General features: G+C 42.2%; 1 protein-coding gene across 1 annotated transcript in view; it reads left to right on the forward strand.

Moving 5' to 3' along the window:
- PACS1 (phosphofurin acidic cluster sorting protein 1) overlaps window positions 1-14,113 on the forward strand; it is a gene marked incomplete in the record, with an annotated part of 1,397,033 nt that overhangs the window by 515,223 nt on the left and 867,697 nt on the right.

The following is a 14,113-nucleotide window of genomic DNA, read 5'->3' on the forward strand; positions in this document are numbered from 1 at the left end:
GCAGCCATGGAGATGGTCTGTGCTGTTACTGGCAACATGGCAATGAGAACATTTTAGTTGGCCTTAATCCTGCCTTTATTGGCCGATGTAAACAACCACAGCACTGTGTGCCATCTTTTTCCTCCCTGGTTGTCTGTGTCTTTCACCCACATGATAGAGTGGGCTGTCATTCTCAGCATGGACTTGCCAAGCCCTCATCTGCAGTTCCAGCTGTTAGTGTCTTTCATTCCTCCACTGGTATGGTGGTGATTGACTAATCAAAACTACTACTCATTCCTCCCAGGATGGGTGAGCTTGCAACAGCTGCTTGCACGACTTCCTTGCTCTTTAACCTACTGAGATGCTTCCCCAGTAATTTGTGTGGTTTTCTTATCTTTTTATAGTTACAAGGATGGTATCTGCATGCAATCCATTTGCCATTTATTCTGTCTTTTCCAGTGTTTTGTGTGGTGCACACAGTGCTTCCTCTCCTCGTTCATGTTGGTGCTATGTTGCCTCAGTCCCTTCCCTTGTACAGAAGGCTGCACCTTTTCTTATTTTATCCACTGTCCCTCCTGTTGGTGATATACCCTGATATGTTTGTCTTGCTCTCTTAATAAGTGAGTCATATGTATACATAATGGCAACGATGAGCATCATGGGATTACAGCAAGACACGGCTGAGTGTCATGGGCATGCATCAAGGCATAGCTGAAAGATCTCAACATCTCAGATGTGCTGCCTATGCAAAGTCATTGATTGTCAACTAATAGACATTAAAAGTCAGTAACTTTATAAGATCATTCTGCGTACAACAAACAGTTGAGTCAATCAAAATGCAACAAAGAATGTGATGGGCTAGCCTTTTATGGTGCATGCAAGATCAGCGATAGCCTAAAATTGTCATTTCATCACAAACCCCAAAGAAGTGGAAAGTGCAAAGCACTTCTAAGCTGGCTGCTATTTGCTGTGGCATTTGTTGAATCCCACAGGGTATTTTTCAGGACATTTTTGAATGTTGCAGTATGTGCTACTTGTTTGGGCCGTTCTCCATTTCTTTTGCAATTTCCTGTGGTACTCAAAATTTTTTCCAGTCATAGTATTCATCTTTACTTGTACGCTGACTTCAGACCAGATAGGAGAATTAAGAATAGATCGAGGGCTTTGGCTGTTTTGATGTGTGAATTGACCCCCTCCCTGACCATGCAAGTTCAGGTTGCTATAATAAGCAAGAATGAACCAAGGAAGTAGACTTTCTCTGGTGAATTTCAAGGTAACAGTGTCATGTAGCCTATACAGATATCAGAACGTGGATGCTCATGCAGTGGTTGACAATGCAACCTTTTTATCTGTTGTTCCTTAAAAAGGAATCTGAATGAACCCGAGAGCCTATCCAGTAAGATATTGTAGGTTAATGCTTCGGTCTTTAGTCAGAGAGCAACACTTTGTCATTTTTTAAAGGGCAAACTGGCTTCCAGTATAAAAGAAGGCTGTCAAGTTGCTCTGTAACCTAGGTCTGTTTTATTTGTCCTTTATGGACCGGTTCTAGCTAACCGACTGGAAACTATGGTGGAGCACTGATTTCATGTTTCAGTGAGATGCTAATCAGAGATACTGTTGCAGAGATCTGAGAACTAATAATTTGTACTTTCACAGTTTTGGGTGTAGCTGCTTAGAACCGTCTCTGAACATATCACCGATGCAGCTAACTCTTGCTTTACTAACATCCAAGATGGAACTTGTTTTCATTTATGTGATTGCTTATGTCATACATGATGATTTAGTAAAGATGTTTCTTGTTTTAACAAAAAAAAAAATAACTTAATTGTACGGGATTTCTACCTGTCATTGACACTTCCTCCCAACGAACATTTACTGCCTTGATGATCATGTTACACTTCACATGCACTACTTTATGGGGTTCTGTATGTCTTTTGTTGATGACAGATGAGGACTGTAGTATCTTCTTTGGGAGAGTCACGTGTTAATTTGTCACATGGAATGTCTGACCTGAACATTTTCCCCAACAGTTTTCTGCCTTTGTTGCCAGCAGTTGCTGATCTTGTGTTGGCCATACACTGACTATGATCTCACACTGGTAGGTTATAAAAGATGGAGTGGGTGGTCCCAGACCCATTATCCCATTGTTAGATTCCACTGGTCAGCCAGGCACTGTGAAAAACAAACTTCCCACTTCCAGTTTAACATTTTTATGGGGATTATGTTAAATACTCTGTAGGAGAAGGTGCTTTTCACTCAGGAAAGAATAGTGGGCATGTTGACTGAAATCCAAGTTTAGTCGTTTGCTGTATATTGGTGTTACTCTGGGGTGTCAAAGGAAACCACATTTCAGTTTTTTTTTTTTTTTTTGTTAAAAAGTAGAAATTGCCCATTAGTCCAAAGTGTCAGGCACAATATGTACTTAACCAGGGGCTTAGGTGTAATGGTTAAGGTGTTTACCTCACAGACACAAGGCATATGATTTGATTCTCACCTCTGGTCATTGGTTATTTGCTAGGCATGTAATACTCGGTAAACTGATTGCCTAATATTTCCCAATGAATCTATGAGGAACACTAGTTAGTGTAATGCGCAAAGACTGTATAGCATTTGCAGTAATCATAGGAGAAGTACAGTTGAAGTCTGGGAATTCTAGTACACAGTAGTTTAAAAACTAATGTACGTTCAGCTGTGCAAAATTGTCAGAGAACTGAAATTGCCAAAAATCAGTTCTCTTAGCTCTTCTTTGATATTGATTTTTTCCTGTGAGTTAGAGCGACAAGGGACTGTTTCTTTATCTTGTCCCATGTGATAGGCAGAGATTGCAATCCTCCTTTAAAATACTTTAGTTTATGAAACAGCAAATTATTTGTAGTATTGATTAATAGGTGAGTACTAGGCTAACAGTGATTTGGGGCCTTTTTAGCCTAGCCATGCATCTCAAATCTCTGAAAAGTTGTGGTAACCCTGGTAGTGTAAGCAGGAGCTTGAGAGATGAAATATTTACAAGCAGGAGCCTGGGAGATTAACCGTTTACAGGCTTGCCTGTTGCTATTACAGACATGGGTGCCAGATCAGGGGTGAATTTTCAGTTCCCCATCCAGATGTCCCAGTTATACACTTTTAACTCAGTACATCAAATTCCAGATAAATTGTTTCTAGGAAAATGAGAAAGATAAGATCACCGTATTGCTAAACCTAGTAAAAAGATAGATGAACAGTTCATTGCTATGCACAGTGTCTTAAAGAACTGCATAGTCCACATGGGAATTACTGAAATGACTACCTCTTGCAGGTGACATAGGTGGCAGCATTATCAAGTTGCATGTACTAACACCCACAACTCCTTCCACTATTTGAATGTGATATGCCCCCACTGCCTGGATATAAACCGTACTGTAGATCTTTGATTTGTCTCAGAAGCTGTTGAACTTTACTTTCTGGTATCACTTTTGCTTTGTGTTATTATCACTGATAATGTTTTTGTGTTGTAATTTTTGTTGATATTTAACTCATAATTGAATGCAGATGTGATTACTGTATGTTCTTTGCTTTTGGTCCAGTTTGTGGTTAAAAAAAGAGGGCTGTTATCAGCCCATCTACACAGTTAATGAATTTTAAATAAATGAAACTGCGAGAGAGCAGAAATGGGGAGTGGTCATTGGTCAAAGCAGAGGAGCAGCTGCTTGTAACCAAGGTGCCTCCTACACTGCTGCTTGTAGGCTACATTAGGAGGTCTTGTGAGGTTGTATATCACATGCCATTGGGGCTGTTACATTAAAACCAGTAATCTGGAGACTTGCCAGTATATGGATACTGGTACATGAACATCATCTTCTTACACTCCCACACACACACACACACACACACACACACACACACACACACACACACACACAGAAATTAGCTGTTTCCCTCTTCTGTTGTGATACCGTTTTTGACAGTGTACAAAGTATGCAACCATTTTTATCTCCTTTGATGCTGGCACAAAACTGTTCGTGATTTTTTTTTTTTTTAAATTGTGTTCATGTTCTTATTTATGGTTGGCGAGTTGCTAGTGATTCACACCACTGTGTTTTATGAATTGTGATTTTTTTTTTTATGTTCATTGTGTTTTACTGTTGCAGTCATTACACTTGGGTTATCCTGCTGGCAGGCGGCCCGCAGTCAGCCCGAGTTCCAAAGTCTTGGTCTGGCGTCGGTTGCTGTCGCCTCTTCCCTGACGTCAATGCGCCAGGGGTATAAAAGTTGCAACCGACGCCATTTTCTCCAGTCTTTCTTGCGCGTGGTGCCCGAAGTAAAAGCAGTTCACAGGTGCCGGTCGGCTGACTCCTGAGATTTTCAAAATTGAATTTCAGAACCGAAGTCTTCAGTAAAGTTAAGTACCCCATTGGGGAAACTTTTTCTTGCTCCAGACCGATGTCAGTAAAAGTTAATAATTGTATTTCTTGTGGGACACAAATAACTCATAAGGACTTTCAGTCTTACTGCATTCCTTGCCTGGCCCTGACCACGATGTTACTAGTTGTCGATTTTGTGCTAGATTCAATAAACGCACTATTAAACGTCGGTTTGATTTTGCTTTACATTATTTTGGACGAAGATTTAATTATATAATGCCGTCGGAACAACCGACGACCGGAATGTATAAAAAACGCAAAGACAAAGAAAAAGACAGGCATCCAAGGTCCAAAACCGACGACGAAGCCTCTTCTAGGCCAGTTGCCGGTTCGCTGGCTCTCAGTGAGGTGCTTTCACAGCCCCTGACACCCACTACCTCAGAGCCATAGGCCGTAACCGACAGCCACGTGGAGACACCGAGGCCTGTGGAAACTCAAGGTATTGGGCCTACAGAAACTATACCCTCAGATGGGTCCGGAGCCGCTGAGCAGGCACCGGCTTCTGAGGGTGTTTTCAGACCTTCACAGTTTACAATTAAGGCTACTACAGCAGCAAAGGCAAAGTCAAAAACACTATTAAAGACAAGGAAACAAGTACAGCATTCTCCAGAACAGTCATCCATGCCAAAGAAACAGATGCTTAAAATGGCTGAAGACCTTATTACCAGGGGCTCCCATCCATCCCCCTCCTGACAAAAGGCCTAGGCAAGACACTGATTATGATTCCTCTGATCAGGTTTCCATTTCCTCTGATTCTTCTTGTGATCAGGGCTATTCTCTCCCTCCCTATGAGGACTCTGATGCTGAAGAGTCCATTCCTTCAGCCTCACCGCCTGAGGATTATTCTTTTGGGGAAACCCTGCACACCATGAGGGAGCATTTCAATTGGGAGAGCCAGGATTACTCAGAATCCAAGAAAAGGCTCAGAGATTTCCTTTTATTGCCTCAGCACATGCCCCTGGCTATCCCCCCTGTGCTTGATATTGTAGATGATGTTTTTTCTGAATCTAGTCTGTCTCTTTACCCCCTGCACCAGTAAAGCCAGACAGGTACTACAGGGTCCCTGACTCTCATAAATTTCTTTACAAAAACCCCGCTGCAGACCCAGAAACAATTTCTCAGGGTCCTAAAGGGGTTAAAGCTTCCACTGCCAAAAATCCTGTCCCCTCAGATAGGGATTCCAGAGCTCTGGACAGATGGGGGAAAAAAGCTTACACTTCTGCTACTTTAGCTGTAAGAGCTTTAAACTATCAGTTTCACATGTTTAAATATCAACAGTATCTCATGTCATTGTTAAAGCAGAAAATGGTTACAAATATAGAAAGTCCTGACAGTAAAGAAATGCAGGATTTGTTGCATGCAGTTGAACAAGTGGGAAAGCATACTCTGCAATGTGGTTTTGATTCATTAGAGGCTTCTTGTAGAGCCGCAGTTACAAGCTCAGTTATTCGAAGACATGCTTGGTTGAAAGAAAAAAATCTTTACCTGACCATGTTAAAGTAAAATTATTGGATGCTCCACTACAGCATGATACTTTGGTGTTAAGGCAGAAGAGGTGTTAAAGAAAATGGAGGATAAAGCAAAGTCAATGCAAACGGTGAAAGATTTCTTACAGGTTCAACCACCTAGATTTAGCAGAAACTGGCCTTCAAATAATTGGTCCTTTCCAGTGTCAGACAGGCCACAAAGAGGCAGATACAGATGCCCAAGAGGCAGATCTCAGCCCCAAGGCTCCTACAGACCTAAACAATGGGGTGCTTCATCCCCCAAAGGTGGGGAAGACAAATCACCACCTTATAGGAAGCAGTCACAATGACTTCCCTCTGCAAATGCCAAGCTCTTACCAGTTGACAGCACCCCTAGGGGAAAAGCTAGCACTTTTCTCAAAAAATTGGCACATGATCACCCCAGACCAATGGGTGCTGAATATAGTTTCTCAGGGGTACAGGTTCCACTTCCACACGCTTCCAAAACCAAAAGGTATGCCAAACCTGCCACAAAACCTATGAGCAGAGGCACAAAAACAGATTGCTGCTCTTATAGATATGGGAGCTATTCAAAAAGTTCCACAAGAAGAGCAGGGAAAAGGATTTTACTCAAGACTTTTCTTAGTACCCAAAAAAGACAAAGCCTGGAGACCAATACTGGACCTGTCAATCCTAAATACTTTCCTGGATGTTCCAAAATTTAAAATGTTAGCACTACAACAACTTCTGCCCATGCTGGTCAAGGAGGCTTGGCTAGTTACTTTGGATCTCAAGGAGGCATACCTGCACGTCCCAATCAGACAATCGTGCAGAAGATACCTCAGATTTATAGCAGGCTCAATGCATTACCAATTCTCTGCACTGCCCTTTGGCTTATCTACTGTGCCCAGGGTCTTCACAAAATGCCTGGCACCAGTAATTGCATTTTGCAGACAAAAAGGAATTCAAATATATCCCTACTTGGATGACTGACTTATTCAAGCAGAGAGCAAGAATGTTCTTCTAAATCACCTGGCATTTGTAAAAAGATTGCTAATTTGCCTAGGGTACACAGTAAACGAAAAGAAATCAAAACTAGTGCCCTCTCAAGAGATAATATTCCTGGGTGCAAGCTTAAATACCACTGCCCAGATGGCTTATCTCACGCCAGACAAAGGCAACTGACTCATTATTTTCATATGATGGCAGCATGAAACTCAGCTCCCTGCAAGAAAAATTCTGCAGGCCCTGGGTTTCATGGCATCCTGCATTCTACTAATTTCATGTGCAAAACTGCATATGAGGAAACTACAATGGTATCTAAAAAGTGTTTGAACTCAGCATTATCGCAGCCTAGAGACGATCATAACCTTGATTCCCTGCCTACAACAGGAGTTTCGATGATGGTCCCAGGCCTGTCACCACAACAAGGGACAGCCTTTCACCTTACCTACAGCCAGGCAGGCAATAACAACGGATGCTTCGGATTATGCCTGGGGAGCACATATGGCGGGAAATTGTATTCAGGGCACGTGACCCAAGGAACAAATGCATCTTCACATGAATCAAAATGAGATGCTAGCTGTGCAGAATGCCCTGACAGCCTTCAAGGACCTAATACATCCAGGACAACTATTAATAAAGACGGACAATACCACAGTTATGTGGTACATAAACAAGCAAGGGGGCACACATTCCTACCCCCTATGCAGACAACCCATGACTTTGTGGAACACAGCACTGACCTACCAGGTACATCTGCAAGCACAATTCCTGCCAGGAACAAAAAATACACTGGCAGACGAACTAAGCAGAAATCTCATGGATCCTCACAAATGAAAGCTAAATCCATAAGTGTTCAGCATGATAACAAGGGAATGAGGACGCCCAGGCATAGATCTCTTTGCCTCCCCTCACAATTGCCAAATACAGAAATTTTGCACAATGACTTATCACTCTCAAGCATGGAAAGTGGATGCTCTATCATTCAGCTGGAAAAACCTGACAGTCTGTGCCTTCCCTCCGATGCCTCTTCTCACCAAGGTGCTTCTAAAAGTCAGACAAGAGAGGCCAAAAATGATCGATCCTCATTGCACCAGACTGTCCACGCTAGCACTGGTACCCAATCGTAAAGACTTTGTCCCAAGGCCCACCTTGGCCTCTGTCTCAAATCCCTCATCTTCTGACACAGCAAAACAATCAGATTCTGCACAGTCAACTCAGAACCTTGAACCTAGCAGCATGGCAGATAATTTAGCCACTCAGACTGCATCTCTCTCTAAAGCTGTTATGGATGTAATTTTGGAAGCCAGGAGGCCCAGCACTAGGAAATCTTATGCAGAAAAATGAAAGAGATTCTGTGCTTGGAACCAGGCACAAGGGCACAACTCACTGGTCCCTAATATGCCTCAGATTTTGCAATACCTGACTGAAATGTTGGACAAAGGCCTATCTTTTTCATCTATTAAAATCCATGCCTCTGCCATTTCAGCTTATTACAATACGGATCCTCCTATTTTTTCACATCCTCTACTACGACAGTACCTCAGAGGGGCAAGAATATAAAACCCCGTAGGAGAGCACCAGTACCTACTTGGGACCTCAATTTTGTTTTAGAAAAATTAACACTGCCTCCATTTGAACCAGCCAGCACAGCTGAACTAAAATTCTTGTCATGGAAAACTGCTCTGCTCCTAGCAATAACTTCAGCAAGAAGAGTTTCAGAGTTACAGGCATTGATGGCTGTGGAACCTTTCCTCATTTTTCACCAGGACAGGGTTTCTCTTAGGACAAACCCAACATTCATGCCAAAAGTGGTCTCCAGTGTGGCCTTAAACCAAACCATTCATTTGCCTACTTTCTACCCAAATCCCCAGAATAAAGGGGAAAGACTTCTGCACGCTTTGGATATACACAGGCAGCTACGATTCTACTTGGACAAAACAAAAGCTTTCAGAAAAACTGTGCAACTGTTTGTAGCATATGCTGAAGGATCACAAGGAAAGCCTATTACAAAGCAGATAATCTCCAAATGGCTAGGACACTGCATCCGCTTCTGTTATGTACAACATGGCAAAACTGTGCCTAAGGGCATTAGGCCTCATTCTACCAGAGCAGCAGCCACTTCAGCAGCTTTCCTCAGAGGAGTACCAACCAAAGACATATTAGAAGCTGCAACCTGGAGCTCAGTGCACCCTTTTACCAAGCACTACCACCTAGCTCTCTACTCTAAATCCAAAGCAGGCTTTGCCACTGCAGTTCTGCAGGGCTTGTTAGCCTCGCTAAATCCAGTCGGGACCCAGCCACCCAACCTCAGCTTTGGGATTCTACCCAAGTGTAATGACTGCAGCAGTGAAACACGATGAACATAGTACAGTTGTGTACCTACCATAAATGAAGATGTTCGAGTGCATTCACTGTTGCAGTCCAGGTTACCCACCCACCATCCCCCTCTTTGCAGGGACTATTCTGTACTTCTCAACTCTATACAACCTATGTGGTGTATTTGCTTGTAGATGAAGGAAATCTTTATAGTAATATATGCATGGTTGTTTGGCATATTTTTATCTTTTCAGCCTTTCCATCTGGAGGCACCTGACATCTGGGGCAAGAAAAACTGAAGAAAATGGCATCGGTTGCAACTTTTATATACCCCTGGCGCACTGACGTCAGGGAAGAGGTGACAGCAACCGACACAGGAACAAGACTTTAGAACTCGGGCCGACTGCGGGCCGCCTGCCAGCAGGATAACCCAAGTGTAATGACTGCAACAGTGAATACACTCGAACATCTACATTTATGGTAGGTACACAACTGTACTTTTTTCTTATTTACTTGTTTTTTCACATTATAGTACATAGCTATTAATTTTGATGGGATTTATCTTTTTTATTCATCTTTATAGGTTCATAGTCGTATATTAAGCCAATGACCACTGAAGCCTTTGTAAGCCTAGCCATGCAACCCGATTGTATCCCCGTGAGTTATGGTACCTTGGAGTTTATTTTAAGAAGGTGTATTTTAGTAGGGGCATGATTGAACAGCTGCCTCTGTCCATCAGAGGCATAGCTGTCAGACCATGGGTGAATTTGCATGCTTTTGGAAGGTTACTGAATTTCAGATTTCCCATCCACTGGTCCATGTGGCACTTGAATAGGGTTAGGGAAGGGCTGTGCTTCACATAGATGGGAAGCCTATTCCAGAGAATGGCAATTCTCTGAGATACATACCTGTCCCTCCAACATGTCCTGTTTATGTCGCAAGCAAAGTTTAAATTCTTAGATCTAATAGTTCTGGTGCTGTTCATTTTGTAAATATACAAAAAAGGTCCATCGGAGTGGGATTTGAGGATGCCTTGTTTGCCTTGCACAAATCACCTCTTAGCAGTTTGTGGGAAACAGAGTATAGAGATGGGGCTTTGAGGCTATCTTCATAGGACAGTTGTGTTTGTGCTTTGTGTTCCTTTTGTGAGGAACCTCTGTGGATGTTCCAGTTGTTCCATGCCTCCTAGTCAGGTGAATACTGAAGAAGGTGTTATACTGCATGATTGGTCTGATGATGGCTGAGTACAGAGGCATGATGACTTTCCTGGATCTAGATGCCATGCCTTTACTTATAAGTTGAGTGACACAGAATGATTTTCTTATAGCCTTAGACACATGTTTGTCGAAAGCCGGGTTATTATCTACACGAGTCTTCGACTCCTAGAATACTGCCTACTTTTAGGGGTGATTTATCAATGATGTAGTATCCCTGGATATCTGACTTCCCAGAAGGTACTATAATGCATTTCTTGGCATTGAGTTTTAAGCTGTGGCTTTGGCACCAGTAATTCTTCTGTGTTAGATTTGCACTGTAAGATGTTAGTATCTCGGGTGGGGGGGTGCTGTCTATGATTGCTCCAAGCTTGCAATCATCTGCAAACTTGGTAAGCCAGAGGATTTTGACATTGGACTTGACTTCCAGAAAATAGATACCAAAGAGGTGTGGAACCAGCACAGAGTCTCGGGGGACTCCACTGGTGACCAACTTCTTTTCGAGGTGGTCTCTTCAGTCCTAACATTCTGGGTCCTGTCTTTGAGCCAGCGGGCTATCCAGCAATTAACATTGGGGTTTATGCCCAATTCCGTCAGTTTGTTTACATTGCACAAGTGGGGTATCGTATCAGATGCCTTAGCTAGGTAAGGTTGGCAGTATGTACTGTTTTTCCCTCATTCATTGCCTTGGTGATGATCTTAAAGAAATCTACCAAATTTATTAGACATGACCTGCCTTTGACCAAACCAAACTGAGTTAGGTCCAATGTCTGAAGGTTTCCTATACCATTGTTAATTATTTCCGTAATAATTCTTCCATGACTTTGCATATGAGACTAGTCAGTCTAATGGGTCTGTAGTTCCTGGGAATCATTTATCATCCACCCTTGTGCTTAGGTATGACCGCTGCAGTCATCCATTTACATGACACAAAGCCTGTGTGGAGGCTAAGGTTGTGTAGTGACACTGGTGGTCCTAATAGGTCATGTTTCAGGCTATTTAGTAGGCATCCTAAGATACTATCGGGACCCATGCTGTATTCTTGGCCTTGGAGAGCACATTTAAAACCTGATCTCTTCTTATTGTTGGGAGAGGCTGTGTTAGATGAGATTTCCTGGGGGGTGTCTGGGAGTGAGAAGCGGGTAAGTTTGGAGCTGTGTTTTCAGCTGTAAATTTACTGTATGTACTGGTTTCGTGAAAGAGGCTACATGTAGCAACAGTTTTGGCAGACTGTTGTGTGCTATCTTTGAAGTTTTGGACATGGCTAATGAAGGCTTTATGGTCATCCTTTACCTAGGATGCTATCTTTATCTCAACATTTGCTTTGCTGGACTTAATTAGATCTCATAGTTGTCTATTCAGTTTGATGAGAGCAGTTTAGGCTATGTTAGGTAATAATATAGAAATAATAAAAGGAGGAAATGACTAACATGGTTAAAGGGTTGGAAGAAAGAAAGAAATGGGTAAAGTAGCAGATTATGGAAAGAACCCGTGACACTGATGATATTTTATGAAAGCTGGACAAAATGGCAGGTAATGTTTAAACAGAAATATGAAATACAGTAAACTCTCAGTTAACTGGCACCCATGGGGTTTGGTAGATGCTGGGATGACTGTAGTTTCTGGTTGCTTGAGAGTTACTATTAAAAATAGGACTGACTAATACTGTACCCTATACTATTTGTTTGGTTTGACTTGTTCTCAGGTTGGGGAGAGAGGGAGGGAATTTATTCCTGTCTTCTGTACCCTTCTCTCTACTTCCAAAAAAGTATAAAAAAGGTAAAATGCAATATGAAAACATTAAGTTTCTGGAAAGCAATTGAATAAGGAAGCAATTAAATTAAGACAATGTTGTATAGACAGAAATATTTTGGAGGGAAAAAAGGAAGAAGTTTCATCCTTTTAGGAAAGGAGGTAAAAAGAAGATAAGATGGATGGATGCAATGGTGGATGAGACTGGAGTTGTAAAATGTCAATAAAATAAAATTATGGAGATGGTCAGAAGCATTGTAGAAGCAATGTTTAAGGAGGACATTCAAAGGTTACGGTGGAAAGTAAAGAAAATTTCATATAGAGCAAAATGTAAATTAGAAGAACAAATTGAATTGGAATAGGTTATAAAATAAGAGAAGGAAAAATCAGAGCCAGGCTTGGATGGTTTATGTTGTTGATTTTTGTGGATGAATGTAAGTGGATAAGAAGTATTTGTGAAAATAGTAAATGAATTCTTAGAGGAAAAGATATTTGCTGGGTTTTTAAATTTGTATGGGAGAGAGAGAAAACAAATATTAAGAAATGGAAGTCAATAAAACTGGGGGATACTGATTATGAAGTCTTTATGAAGAAGTGGCAAACTCCACGACACCCATGCTGACGGACAATAGAGGTACGACTGCTGAATCCTTTACAAATGCACTTTATAAGCACTTAAACGAGTGCATGGATCGTGCAATCCCTAACAGAACCAAGACTATCCTCCAAAAAAAGGAAGCCAATCTGATGGTCCCCTGCCATAAACAAACTCTACAACAGAAGAAAGAAACTGTTGCGAAAAAGAGTAAAATCCCATGATTGGAGGAACTTGGTGGTCAGCCTGAGTAAGAAGGTGAGATCCCTCATAAAATCCTCCAAAGCTAGTTACGAAAACAAAATCGCCACTGATTCTAAAGACAACCACAAAGCATTCTATAGCTATGTCAAGAATCTCAATGGCAATACTCAGATCTGCTCTGAGTTACAGCACAATGGCACTAAATATACAGAACCAACTGATATTGCCATCATACTGACAGATAGGTTCAGTGTTAACTTTACCCCTCTCTCACCCCCTAAAGTGCCCATCTCTGTACCAGAAGAATGCAAAGTTCCTGTAATCACGGCTGCACAGGTAAAAAACGCACTCTCCAAAGCCAAGAACACAACATCCATGGGACCTGACAGTATCCCAGGCTGCGTTCTACACGAACTACAGAACAAACTGGCAGCCCACCTAAGTACCATGTTCAGTCATAGTCTCACCTCAGGCTTTGTGCCCACTGAATGGCACATAGCAATGGTTATCCCACTCCACAAAGGGGGAGCCACCACAGATCCCGGGAACTACCGCCCCATTACCCTGACGAGCCTGGTGTGCAAGGCTATGGAACGTATCATCATGGATCGTAGAAACAATGACATTGGTAATCTCCAAACTCTGGACCCTTCCCAGTTCGGGTTTGTAAAAGGCAGTTCATGTCTCCGAAACCTGATAGACTTCTTTGAAGCGGTCACCAAAGTCGTAGATGAGGGTAAGGTGGTTCACACAGCCTATCTAGATCTTGCCAAGGCTTTCAACACCATCCCCCACTCTGGAATTATAGATAAACTCACTAAACTAGGTATAAATCCCCATGTCACAAGATGGGTTGCCAACTGTTTCACTGACAGAACCCACACTGTGAAAGTAGCAGACTCTAAATCTAACTTCAGACCAGTGACACGTGAAGTACCACAGGGTTCAGTCCTAGGTCCTCTCCTGTTTGGTATCTACTTCTCTGAAGTACAGGCTAACACAGAAGGTCTTTGGCTAACAAAGTTCACAGATGACTGCAAACTAGGAGCCATAATCAAAACTCCTAATGATGTGGACATCCTACAAAAGGGCCTGACTGAGACATATGCTTGGTGTCAAAGCCATGGCCTCAAGCTCAATGCCAAAAAGTGCATTGTCATCCCTTTTGGTAAAAACTCTGTA

This window comes from Protopterus annectens, chromosome 6.part1 (genome assembly GCF_019279795.1).
Source record: "Protopterus annectens isolate FY-2018-M chromosome 6.part1, PAN1.0, whole genome shotgun sequence".
Classification (NCBI taxonomy): domain Eukaryota; kingdom Metazoa; phylum Chordata; order Ceratodontiformes; family Protopteridae; genus Protopterus; species Protopterus annectens.